Source organism: Nicotiana sylvestris, chromosome 8, assembly GCF_000393655.2.
Source record: "Nicotiana sylvestris chromosome 8, ASM39365v2, whole genome shotgun sequence".
Classification (NCBI taxonomy): domain Eukaryota; kingdom Viridiplantae; phylum Streptophyta; class Magnoliopsida; order Solanales; family Solanaceae; genus Nicotiana; species Nicotiana sylvestris.
The window spans coordinates 147,236,979-147,250,671 of NC_091064.1; the positions used below are offsets into that span (position 1 = coordinate 147,236,979).

Consider the following 13,693-nt stretch of genomic DNA (forward strand, 5'->3'; position numbering starts at 1 on the left):
TCGTCTCGTTCATTCTATAGACTATATATATAGCATTTCATAATTTTAAAAAGTATCTGATTTAACTTTTTAAAATGAATCATATTAGAAATATCCATGGTGGAAGATATGTAATGATATTACTGCACTTGTTATAGCTTTTCTAATATTTATCTGCAACTCGTATAACTTTCATTTGCACTACTAATTTGGAAAAATTTAAAAGCGTGAAATCAAAGAACGGGAATCGAACTCTCATCAATAAGTTTAAACTTTAAGTACTCAACCAACTACACTACTAAAATTCTTTCTATCTTTTGCACTTTAGCACGCATATCAGGCCTTTTTCATTTTATTTGTAATAATTTTTTAATTTTCTACTAACATGTCTTTTCACAATAATTTACTTTTAGGGGCCGTTTAGTTTACAACTAGTTATACATGCATAAATAATACAGTAATGTAGAAATTATCTGCACAATAAATAATAATTTTGCAATTGTTGATCAATTATAACTGTGTATATTGTTGTATAATGATTGATAATGAATAACTTTAATAAGGATTGAGATGGAATAAGTGTGAAAGTCAACTATAACCCTGCGCTTGTTATTTCTTGGAACAAGATGAAAAATTCATACTAAGGAGATAGAAAATGGTTCAAATCGAGGAGCTTTTCTACGGTTTGAGGGCGTTTTTCACAAATCAAAATTTTTTTCTACTTGCAAAAATAATTAACATTTCATTATTAGTTTCAATATGCGAAAAAAGGATATAAATATATCTTGAACAGCAGCAAATAGTGTGTCTTTTGTAGAAGAGAAAAACCAGAGGCGTTGATATCCTTTCCGTATCAAATATGTCGATTCGTCGACAACTAATTATTACGGCAAATTTCTTTTTGGAAAAATTGGTGTGTGTTTCGTTTGTATAAATATCTTATTACTCAGTGAATACATAGGGTTTTCAATAACGACATTATGCATCATAATTAAATTGCTTTTATAAATTAAAGGATTAATCGTTATATAAATTGCAACTCGGTAGAAATTTTATTAAATTACCAAACGCATATAAAAGCAGTTGAGTTTTACTTATATAGAATTTATCTTCATTAAAAAGCTACAAGTAAATTCCAATATCTTTATTCTCCGAATTAGATTATCATTAAACCAGATCTCATTAAATGGGAACCCGTTAATTTTCATTGCTATTAGCACTCTTTTACGGCATACTTATGCATTTGCAAAACATAGGAGTACATGAAGATTATAATGCACAACTTGAACTTGTTGAAGAAAAAGTTTTTAAATATATGTAATTCTCTGCATCCTTACTTTGTGTGCATTTGTTAAAAAAAGTCTTTTGAAAAATATGCAAATGTAGTTATGCATACTTACTATGTGTGCACTAGAAAAAAAAAATACATACATACTTAAAAAGTCCCAAAAAGGAAAAACAAACAAATAAGAGACAAACAAAGCAAATTAACCACACATGATGCTTCCTCCAACCCTTTTTTAAACAATCATATTTGGTTGTAGGAATGCAGTGATCCAACTAATCAAGAATCACACAACATAGAGGTCATTTAAGGTGGAAGCGCTCTTACAGGAATTTTTTTCATTCCGGAGGCTCAAACCTAAAACCTGTGAGTAAGAATGTGGAGAGATCATATCCATCAAATCGCACTCCTTTTTGGTCCATTCCTATTAACTTCTCACATTACCCTTTTGCAATTAATTAACTAACTTTTCAAGAAAATATTAATAATAAAAGTTCTTTTACTACATTGTCTTGTTGATTCTTGGATCACTCAATCCTTTTACCTTTTTTTTATGTTTATTAACGTAGTTATAAGGAGGTTTTTTGAAAAAGATAATTCATTCTTTCTGTTACAACCCATGTTTTGTACGTGAAAATACGCGTAAGTCAATTGATGTAAGCTCAGAAATGAGATCATCTTTGAAAGTATATAAAGTGATTTGATGGTGTTACGTCCCATTTCTTTTGCAGAAATTTAAGAGTTAATATTCAAGGACAAATATTTTTAAGGGTACATGTTGTTACACCCTGTACTTCAAACGTCACTATCATTATATGATTATCTAATGTAAGCTCAAAAAGGATAAAGTCCTTCTACAAGGAGAAGAAAGGGTTGCCGAAGTGTTAAGTAAGTTAAGGTGAATATGAGACTTGTTAATCATGATTTAAATATGTTTAAATCCATTATATGACTATATATGATGTTTGGTTATGAAATATAAAGTTTGAGAAAAATCGGATTTAAGTTGCGGAAAAACCGACTAAGGATTTGCGTTGTAATGGAGCTTTTTGAGAAATAAATTTCATGAGCTATATATGGTCTTTTGGGGCATATTATATATCAAATTGAAGGTCTTGGAATGTAGTTTCCAACTCTCTTAACCGTTTGTTTATACGACATCCGGATAAAAAGATATAAGCGTTTGAAAAAAAAGCCAATAAGAGAGTGGCACGTGGCACCTTTTTGACTTTTAGAAAAGGGGATGTTTCTCTCTCTGTCTCGTCTCTTACTTTGGTTTTCCAGAGAGCTCGACCATATAACACCCCTAAACTCATCCTCAAGTCCTCCATAATAATTTTCAACGATACTATCATCCGAGGCACGAAATCACGAAGCAATAACACAAGAACGATCCCCACGACGTAAGTATTGCTATATAACCTCTCTTTTTCTTTGTAGTTTGAGTTTTGGAAGGTATTTTGAAGTTAATAAAAATGCCTAATTTCTGGTTTCAAGATCTTAAATATCAAGTAAGGTTGATTAATTCATTTCATAATATTTAGAACTCACGGGACGGTGATCGGAAGCCGTGAGTTCGAGTTATTTGATTTGTAATGGACTGTTTTGTGGGCTGTTTCGTGTAGCTTTTGAGCTGTATATTTTGCTGCTATTTAATGGAGTTTTTGGAGGATAAATGGTGTGGAGAAACACCACATATTGGTGAAATAATGGATTAGTCATTCTTTATAATACTTTCGGGGTGTTGGACACTACTATAGTCATTGTTTTTGGTATGAATTGATTGGGGTATGTTGGGCTGTTGTAAGCTAAATATAACATGGATTTCGACTTGCATCTACTCTAGGAGGTAATTATATTGTGTTCCAACAAGTTCTTAAGGTTATATTAACATCGGTTGAGTTAAATGGATGAACTAGACATGAACTAGTGAATAAAGTTGCCAATTAAGAATAATTGGAGTTGTGGATCATTTTCTTTGTTATGGATATATGGTATAAGGCTGGAATTACTGATGAATGACTTCATTATCATGTTAATGATACTATTAATTTAAAGTAAAAAGTCTATAAGGGATGATATGGGATATACGAATTCCAATTGGAGCTTGTGGCTCGTCGTAAAATAGTTATGACTTGTTGTTATTTTATGGTGTCTTGTTATTGATGATTATGTATTGCTGGATTTCTCTGGTAATTTGTGGGTATATTATATTGGAGGAGACTTTTGTTACAGGGGAGATGCTGCCCGAATTTATATAAACGAGCTACAAGTTTAAGTTGCAGATTTAGCCTTTATTCAACACTGATTTTGAATCTCCTTATGTAATGGTGGATTGAGTTGAGTTGTTTGAAGAGTAGCTTGGGAGGTATTAAGGACTCACCATGGTTAAGGTATGTTAAGGCACTTTATTCTTTCTTTTGGCATGATCTAAATTGAAATGAACATAAACGATACACTATTTCATAATGAATCTACTCCTAGCAAATAAGGTTGTACATGTTGTTATTTCCGTACAAAGTTATTCTAAGAAAGTATGTATGATCCTTGAGTCCTAGTGAAGTTCATATTGATGGTATGATGTCCATAATGCTAATCAAAGGTGAAACGACGTTACGTTACTCTGAAAGGTTTAGAACGTGATTCCATGAGTCTAGCATGCATTATATATAATATTTATTTTGATCTACCGAGCCGCACTATAGTAGGTCGGGTACGACACCTATTGTGCAACCACAGATCAGTTGGATTTACCGAGCTCCACGTGGCCGGGTACGATTCTACCGAGCCTTATGATGGCCGGGTACGTTTTTACCGAGTCCTCTTTGAGGCCGGGTACGATATGATGATGATGATGCCTACAGAGGCGTATGTTTTTAAAAGTCTATGTATATATATGTATTATGCACTTCATGTCAGTAGCTCCCAGAGGCACACAGATGTTACAGGTTGTATCTCCTCTATCTCTCTTTACATTAATGTTCTTGTTTATGCTTTCCTGCCTTACATACTCAGTACTTTATTTGTACTGACGTCCCTTTTGCCTGGGGACGCTGTGTTTCATGCCCGCAGGTCCCGATTGATAGGTTGACAGTCTTCCTAGTAGGTTATCAGCTCAGCGGAGGTGTTGGTGCACTCCACTTGCTCCGGAGTTGCTTATTTGGTCAGTATGCTTTGGATATGTATTGATTGGTATGGCGGGCCCTGTCCCGACCTTTATGATTTTATGTACTCTTAGAGGCTTGTAGACAGATATCAGGTTTATGGATACGTGTATGGCCTTATTGGCCTATGTGTTGAGTTTACAAATGGTCATGTCGGCCTTATAGGCCTGTATGTCACATGTATAAGTTTGTATATCATGTTGGATCGTCATATGTTGAGTATTACCTTATGATTTATTCTTGTTATCTCATGACGGGTTTCTGGCTCATTTACTTAAGATAGTATAATAGGAAAGATATGTTACGTTGGTACTCGGTTGAGTAAGGAACCGGGTGCCCTTCACGGCCCTTCGGTTTGGGTCGTGACAAAAGTGGTATCAGAACAGTTCTGTCCTAGGGAGTCTACAAGCCGTGTCTAGTAGAGTCTTGTTTATGGGTGTGTTGTGCACCACACTTATAAGTAGGAGGCTACGGGGCATTTAGGACTGTCACTCTTTCTTCTTACTCTAGATCGTATTGTAGAGCTCAATTGTAAAAATTCAAACTTCTAATTCTATTGTGTTCGTAATACAACAATACCTCATCCAAATAAATAGATGGTATGAGATTGAATGTGGTTGTGGAAGAATTGAGTCAGAGGAACTCGATTTTGCATCATGCTTATTATGAGCAAATGTGGGGTCTTCAGCAGATCATGTGTGTTATAAGATGTGTAAGCTTCTTGATAAGGATCCCTAAGGCAAGAATATATATCCACTCGTATGGTAAAAAGGAATAAGTGAATCGGAAAGTAGACACAAGTTTCAGCAAGTAAAACAAGCAAGATGACGAAGGGTACGAGGTACCTAGTTAATGAAGATTATCAGTATTTACAATTCAGGCAGAGAAATGTAAGTATTGGTGTTACCTTCAATATTAACGGTGATATATACAATTGATGACACTCATCTAGTTTTTCCCTATGGGAGCTAACAAATATAGTTTAAAAGAAGAAGGTGATATCAAGATTCAACTCGGGTTAGAGTAACTAAAAATTATGGATGGATTGTTATCATTAATTAATGTTTCCGAACAATAGCGCAAATGTGGTAATATATCTTCTTGTGAGACACCTAGATGGTGAACTTTAGAATAGTATAATCAGATATGAATACTAGAATATTCAGAAATTTCAGAAGATAGGGGTGGGATCCTAGAATAGGCAAATATTTACCTTAGTATGACTCCAGCCCCGAGTAAAGAAAAAAGAGAATGTTAGGCATTCCGAAGAGCCAATGAGATGAAGAAAGGGGAGCTAAAAGGGAAAGAACATTTTGTCAGAGTTTTCAGAATAAAGTGATAGATAAAGATATTATCCGGAGAATAAGAAGGGAGTAAATAAAACATCATGAGTAAGATGTGATAAATGGATGATAACGGTAAATCAAAATATGACACAATGATAGAGTCCATAGTCAAGTGAAGGAAAATACAAGAGGTGACAGGCCTTGAGGCAATAAAAGAGTATAAGCCATAAAGTTATATCCTTATTCCGAGAAATGAGTTGGTGCCTTCAACGTGATTACCAGGAGTAAAGGTTAGACCCCAGAATAATAAAAATCAGTATGTGTTGGTGAACAAGATAAACTGAACATGAATTAGGGACTGAAGGATTTTATAATGGTTGATATCATGAGAATTTTAGAGATAACATTCCGACAATAATAGAATGGACAACAAAAGAATAACCTTTAAGGTTCGTTTAGGAAGATGCTTCCCTAAAGCAAGCACGTGGAGCAGAGTTAAGCTTAGGGAACTAAGTGTGCCAGTTACACTAAGTGTCGCCCTTATGCGTAATAAATTCGATTATCCCCGATATAGAGGGGTTACCGCAAAACGAGTAAGATGTTAGTGAAGATGTGAAAAAATGGCAAGATGAAGAGGTAACTATGGAATAGTAAAGGAGGATTGAGGTAAAAGGGTGAAAGGAATGAGACAGAATCTATTCAGATCCTATAGATATAATATGACTCCAGAACATTATGCAAGTATGACGCCGAAGAGAAGCTTTAAGTGTTGCACACCCGATGATGTTGATAAATAAGTGAAAATGAATACTTGATACATAAGGAGTGAGTGTGGGAGGTAACTTAAGACAAAGTAAATAACCAAAGAGAGGTTACGAGGAATATAGATATGAGAATGGACCAACGAGTAGTTTGTAGTTGATTCAGGAAAAGCCAAGTTATGGCTAGACAAAAGGTTATAAGCAAATCATGCAAGATAAACGTCGTGAATCCTAATCTAGTCAATTCAGTCTCGCAGATATGATGTCGTAACCTTGAGAAGTATTCAGATAAGAGTTGGATTACTAAAGGTACCGTATAAGTGTTATGGAAATAATGGATAGTACCACTAAGGAGACAATCAAAATCTGAGTTTAGAAGTAACCCTACGAGCACAAGGGCACGAAGGCATGTAACTAAGGATGTTTGTAGGCGAGTAAGAATATCGAAAATTCCTTCGGGTATACAGTATAACAAGATCGTAACTTTACAAGACCCAAAAGGTCTCCTTAAGTACTACAAAGAAAGACTAGCTGAGGAAATAAGGAAGAAGGCTTCAACTTAAGCATAACCGATATAAAGAAGAAATGGTCTTGTAACAACAGTTTCACTACAATATGGTATACATTCCATAAGAAAGTGGCACCTATCATGATTAATGAACGGGAAGTCATAAGTGATATTTGAGATCATATGAGTTATAGGAAATTCAAGTATTGGTGGGCAATAAGATAAGCCAAGTATTCATGCAACAAGTGGCATAGCGACCAGGAAAAGTGATTGCTTAGATTTAAAGAACGCTGAGAAGGAACAAAAGGAATTATTCAATCAATGACCTAGAGTTGGTTAAGTTGCGAACGCACTTAAGATTTCAGATTTATATCCATGACATTCATACAGCTATAGGAGACTCTAGTATAAGTAAAAGAAAGAATTAAGTCCACGTCACCGACAAAGACTTGAATTGTTAGAAGATTATATCATGGATGCTACATAGAGTCCATGAAGGGCTAATGTAATAGCTAATACCCTAAGCTGAAGATTGGAAGATAGCTTAAGCTTAATTAAAGGCTGATAAGGAAGAGGAAGCTCGAAAGTTACATCACGAGTCCGATTGTTAGACCCAGATGATTATAGAAATCGTGACTCAAACCATAGCAGGAGCACTTTTAATTGCAGAGGTATAAGAGGGATAGTAAAAGAATCATATTCTATAAAAGCTCTACGATAAAGCAATTAGAAGAGTACCAGCCTCATAAGACGTTAATACGAAACTACCACCAGATTGTGTATACACCAGGGTTACAAGTATTATACTAGAGCTTTAAGGTATGGATGTGAATTCCACCAATGTATAAGGGAGATTATGAAATCGATAGAATATACGGTGCGAGATTTAAAGGTAAGTATGGTAAATGTGAGTGAGAAGGTGACAATAATAGGCAAGGTCTCAGGATTAAACCCGTCAAAACCTGAGGGTTGATGCTTCCCATGAGCTATAGAAAGCTTGGTACACTCTAAATGAACTCAGAGGAGTCTAAGAGCAGGAGCAATTAGAAGAGATGGAATACGGCCTGGTAGTAGAATAAGGGTGTAATTGTGGTAGTTAAGAGAATGACGTTTGAGCCTTCGATTGAGTAATGATTTAAAGAAAAGAGATTTCATGGATGGCACGGTATTAGAATACCCCATAAGATGAATATGTTGGGATGTTATGAAAATGCAGTTATTGAAGTATAGTATCGTCCCTAGGTGCATCAAGAAAATCACTTCAGATGTTCCCCGATGAGACGCGAGCCTTAGTGACAATGTATTACATCCGAGGCGATGGTTGGAGTTAGTGAATGACTATGACGTTTATACTTTATATCATCCAGGGAAGGCGAATGTATTAGTCAATGTCCTCAATCGTAGATCTATGTTTAGCCTATCATATTTACAGGCATAGAAGAGTGAGATAGCTTGCGAGATTCATCAGCTAGCTAATCTTGGAATTCGATTACTAGATGCATATGGTACCAAAGTTACTACTTAGGACATGGAAATCTCCTCTTTAGTAGATGAAGTGAAGGAATGCCAGTATGAAGATCATGTTCTAGATCATTATATAGATACAACCCTTCAAAAGGAGAAGACACTACTTGAGATTACAGAAGATAGAGTCCTTAGATATTGAGGTCGATTATATGTTCCTAATGTAGTAGGGTGAGATAGAGTCCTTAGATATCGAGGTCGATTATATGTTCCTAATGTGGCAGGGTTGCGCCAGTAGGTTATGGGACAAGCAATTAGAAAGTAACCTAGAGTTGTGTAGCATACCTCGGTAATAATACCAAGGCAATAAAACGAAATATAGCAATAGTCGTACATTCAGCAAAGTACCAAGCGAAGAGCTTAAGTATACCTATATATGCCCAGAGGGACATCTTGTCATAATTCTATATTTGTATTCACAAAGTGAAGCCAACAGATTGGCAAAAAGCTAGAGGAAAAAGGAGAGAAGATTCGTGCATAAAAGGGCATAGTCATATAGGATACATCATAGAAGGTAGTCGAAGTTACGAGATCGGAAGGACTCCGGCCATAATTCGCAAGGTGAGAATAGGACTAAAGGGGGGAATGCCCTGGTTTTTAAATTTATTCATAGAACAATTGCCTAGATGACAAAGGACAATGTTAAAGTATTCATAAGAGCCACATAGTATGAGAATGAGAAGCGTATCAGTCAACATTCGAGGACGAATGTTCCAAAGGGGGGAATAATGTTACAACCCATGTTTTGTATGTGAAAATACGCGTAAGTCAATTGATGTAAGCTCAGAAATGAGATCATCTTTGAAAGTATATAAAGTGATTTGATGGTGTTACGTCCTATTTCTTTTGCAGAAATTTAAGAGTTAATATTCAAGGACAAATATTTTTAAGGGTACATTTTGTTACACCCTGTACTTCATACGTCACTATCATTATAGGATTATCTAATGTAAGCTCAAAAAGGATAAAGTCCTTCTACAAGGAGAAGAAAGGGTTGCCGAAGTGTTAAGTAAGTTAAGGTGAATATGAGACTTGTTAATCATGATTTAAATATGTTTAAATCCATTATATGACTATATATGATGTTTGGTTATGAAATATAAAGTTTGAGAAAAATCGGATTTAAGTTGCGGAAAAACCGACTAAGGATTTGCGTTGTAATGGAGCTTTTTGAGAAATAAATTTCATGAGCTATATATGGTCTTTTGGGGCATATTATATATCAAATTGAAGGTCTTGGAATGTAGTTTCCAACTCTCTTAACCTTTTGTTTATACGACATCAAGATAAAAAGATATAAGCGTTTGAAAAAAAGCCAATAAGAGAGTGGCACGTGGCACCTTTTTGACTTTTAGAAAAGGGGATGTTTCTCTCTCTGTCTCGTCTCTTACTTTGGTTTTCCAGAGAGCTCGACCATATAACACCCCTAAACTCATCCTCAAGTCCTCCATAAGGATTTTCAACGATACTATCATCCGAGGCACGAAATCACGAAGCAATAACACAAGAACGATCGCCACGACGTAAGTATTGCTATATAACCTCTCTTTTTCTTTGTAGTTTGAGTTTTGGAAGGTATTTTGAAGTTAATAAAAATGCCTAATTTCTGGTTTCAAGATCTTAAATATCAAGTAAGGTTGATTAATTCATTTCATAATATTTAGAACTCACGGGACGGTGATCGGAAGCCGTGAGTTCGAGTTATTTGATTTGTAATGGACTGTTTTGTGGGCTGTTTCGTGTAGCTTTTGAGCTGTATATTTTGCTGCTATTTAATGGAGTTTTTGGAGGATAAATGATGTGGAGAAACACCACATATTGGTGAAATAATGGATTAGTCATTCTTTATAATACTTTCGGGGTGTTGGACACTACTATAGTCGTTGTTTTTGGTATGAATTGATTGGGGTATGTTGGGCTGTTGTAAGCTAAATACAACATGGATTTCGACTTGCATCTACTCTAGGAGGTAATTATATTGTGTTCCAATAAGTTCTTAAGGTTATATTAACATCGGTTGAGTTAAATGGATGAACTAGACATGAACTAGTGAATAAAGTTGCCAATTAAGAATAATTGGAGTTGTGGATCATTTTTTTTGTTATGGATATATGGTATAAGGCTGGAATTACTGATGAATGACTTCATGTTAATGATACTATTAATTTAAAGTAAAAAATCTATAAGGGATGATATGGGGTATACAAATTCCAATTGGAGCTTGTCGCTCGTCGTAAAATAGTTATGACTTGTTGTTGTTTTATGGTGTCTTGTTATTGATGATTATGTATTGCTGGATTTCTATGGTAATTTTTGTGGGTATATTATATTGGAGGAGGCTCTTGTTACAGGGGAAATGCTGCCCGAATTTATATAAACGAGCTACAAGTTTAAGTTGCAGATTTAGCCTTTATTCAACACTGATTTTGAATCTCCTTATGTAATGGTGGATTGAGTTGAGTTGTTTGAAGAGTAGCTTGGGAGGTATTAAGGACTCACCATGGTTAAGGTATGTTAAGGCACTTTATTCTTTCTTTTGGCATGATCTAAATTGAAATGAACATAAACGATACACTATTTCATAATGAATCTACTCCTAGCAAATAAGGTTGTACATGTTGTTATTTCCGTACAAAGTTATTCTAAGAAAGTATGTATGATCCTTGAGTCCTAGTGAAGTTCATATTGATGGTATGATGTCCATAATGCTAATCAAAGGTGAAACGACGTTACGTTACTCTGAAAGGTTTAGAACGTGATTCCATGAGTCTAGCATGCATTATATATAATATCTATTTTGATCTACCGAGCCGCACTATAGTAGGTCGGGAACGACACCTATTGTGCAACCACTAATCAGTTGGATTTACCGAGCTCCACGTGGCCGGATACGATTCTACCGAGCCTTATGATGGCCGGGTACGTTTTTACCGAGTCCTCTTTGAGGCCGGGTACGATATGATGATGATGATGCCTACAGAGGCGTATGTTTTTAAAAGTTTATGTATATATATGTATTATGCACTTCATGTCAGTAGCTCCCAGAGGCACGCAGATGTTACAGGTTGTATCTCCTCTATCTCTCTTTACATTAGTGTTCTTGTTTATGCTTTCCTGCCTTACATACTCAGTACTTTATTTGTACTGACATCCCTTTTGCCTGGGGACGCTGCGTTTCAAGCCCGCAGGTCCCGATTGATAGGTTGACAGTCTTCCTAGTAGGCTATCAGCTCAGCGGAGGTGTTGGTGCACTCCACACTTGCTCCGGAGTTGCTTATTTGGTCAGTATGCTTTGGATATGTATTGATTGGTATGGCGGGCCCTGTCCCGACCTTTATGATTTTATGTACTCTTAGAGGCTTGTAGACAAATATCAGATTTATGGATACGTGTATGGCCTTATTGGCCTATGTGTTGAGTTTACAAATGGTCATGTCGGCCTTATAGGCATGTATGTCACATGTATAAGTTTGTATATCATGTTGGATCGTCATATGTTGAGTATTCCCTTATGATTTATTCTTGTTATCTCATGACGGGTTTCTGGCTCATTTACTTAAGATAGTATAATAAGAAAGATATGTTACGTTGGTACTCGGTTGAGTAAGGAACCGGGTGCCCTTCACGGCCTTTCGATTTGGGTCGTGACACTTTCTTAATTTTTAAAACGACAATAGTTTAGAATATTTTTTCTATTATATAGAAGAGCAAAGATGGTCGACCATTGGCATCTTTGGAGATCTAGCTTTATTTAAGGGTAAAATTATAATTACGTCACAATAATTAAAATGGAACTCGAGAAGGATCCCTTTTTCTTTCTCATCTCTAACAAAAGAAAAAGAGCACCAACGGCTCTTTTCTTCATCTTCTCATCCAGATAAGCTTTCCTTTTAAATTTTGCTGAAATTTCTCTTTGTTGTCTTCGATCTTCTAAATTTTTGGTCTATCCATGTTATATTTGTGTTGATTTTGCCCGTTTCTTCGTAGAACTCTAATCTTTTTTTGCTTCATTGTTGTTTTCTTAACACTCTTTGTGCTTTTCTAATTTTATTAGGCCGTCCTCTCTGTATTTCCAACAGCAGCTTCTTGTATCTCTCCCTCTCCCTCTCGTGTAATTCTTGAGGCTAGCATATACATTCTTTTTTATTTTTGTGTTGCTTTCAAATATGTGAAGAAGATTTTCATTTTCTCATAAATAAGAACTCTGTAATTGAACTATGACTAGATTTTAAAGAAATGTAGCTATACTGCAACATCAATTAATTTTTCTTTTCATATTATTATATATAATTCGTTATTAACTGGTATGATAGTTTTTTGGGTCGGGCGCTATAGAAAATATGCTTCTGCTCTCTCTTTAATTTTGTTTATAGGAGATTGTCTTTACTAAAAACTTAGTCTTGATTTAATACTCCAATCAGAAGTTGTAGTATATTAGCATAATGAAAAATAGCAGAAAGTGACAGCACTCTGAAAACCCACCAAACCTAAAAGTACTGACTTAAAGCCAATGCGGAACTAATAGTTAAATTTACGAGTTACTTTAAGAATTGGGGATTTTGTAAAACTATCCATCATATGCAAAAAAAAGTTGAACAGAAATTCCATCTATATACTTTGAAAAATAATCTTGATGGTTCAGAACTTCCTTCTAAATCAAGGAAATAATGTCATATCCAATGTACTGTGCACAAACTAAAGGACTAAGCGCCTGAGAACTTCAAGGTTTGAGGATTCCATGTTGAACAGATCCAATGGGTCTTCAATCTGTATGAATTTTTTCAAAATGGGGTATAAATGTAGCTATATTGAAGTTGCTCATTTGTCAACAACGACTATTGTTGCTATAACTACAAAAATTTCATTTTCTTTTTTATCATATATTTGGTTCTAGAAGCAACAAGCAAGCGTCAGCATTCCTTTGTACACCTATCTTCTCTCTCCCCCCCCTCCCCCCTCCCAAACTTTAGTATTTATCATACTCCACCTCTTTAATTACTAATTTTTAAGGATTTTTTTTTTTTTTGAATTTAATAGTGGTTCATTTTGAATAGAATGAAGGCGCAACCTATGATAGTTCATACGATCCGATGTTTTGGCCCAATTACCAATATTTGATGGTTTGCATGACAGAATTGGACGATTTTTACCAGAAGGTGAGCGATTAGTTCTTCATTAATCTTTTT

The 13,693-nt window shown here is 35.3% G+C and overlaps 2 long non-coding RNA genes across 2 annotated transcripts; both read left to right on the forward strand.

The window, feature by feature from the left end:
- Positions 1-2,558: 2,558 nt before the first annotated feature.
- On the forward strand, positions 2,559-4,674 carry LOC138874405 (uncharacterized). Its single transcript, XR_011401384.1, has 3 exons — positions 2,559-2,667; positions 3,500-3,657; positions 4,337-4,674. It is a non-coding gene; the product is annotated as an uncharacterized lncRNA (long non-coding RNA).
- Positions 4,675-9,921: 5,247 nt separating this feature from the next.
- On the forward strand, positions 9,922-11,759 carry LOC138874430 (uncharacterized). The gene is made up of 3 exons (XR_011401410.1): positions 9,922-10,030; positions 10,859-11,016; positions 11,696-11,759. It is a non-coding gene; the product is annotated as an uncharacterized lncRNA (long non-coding RNA).
- The last annotated feature ends 1,934 nt before the right edge of the window (positions 11,760-13,693 follow it).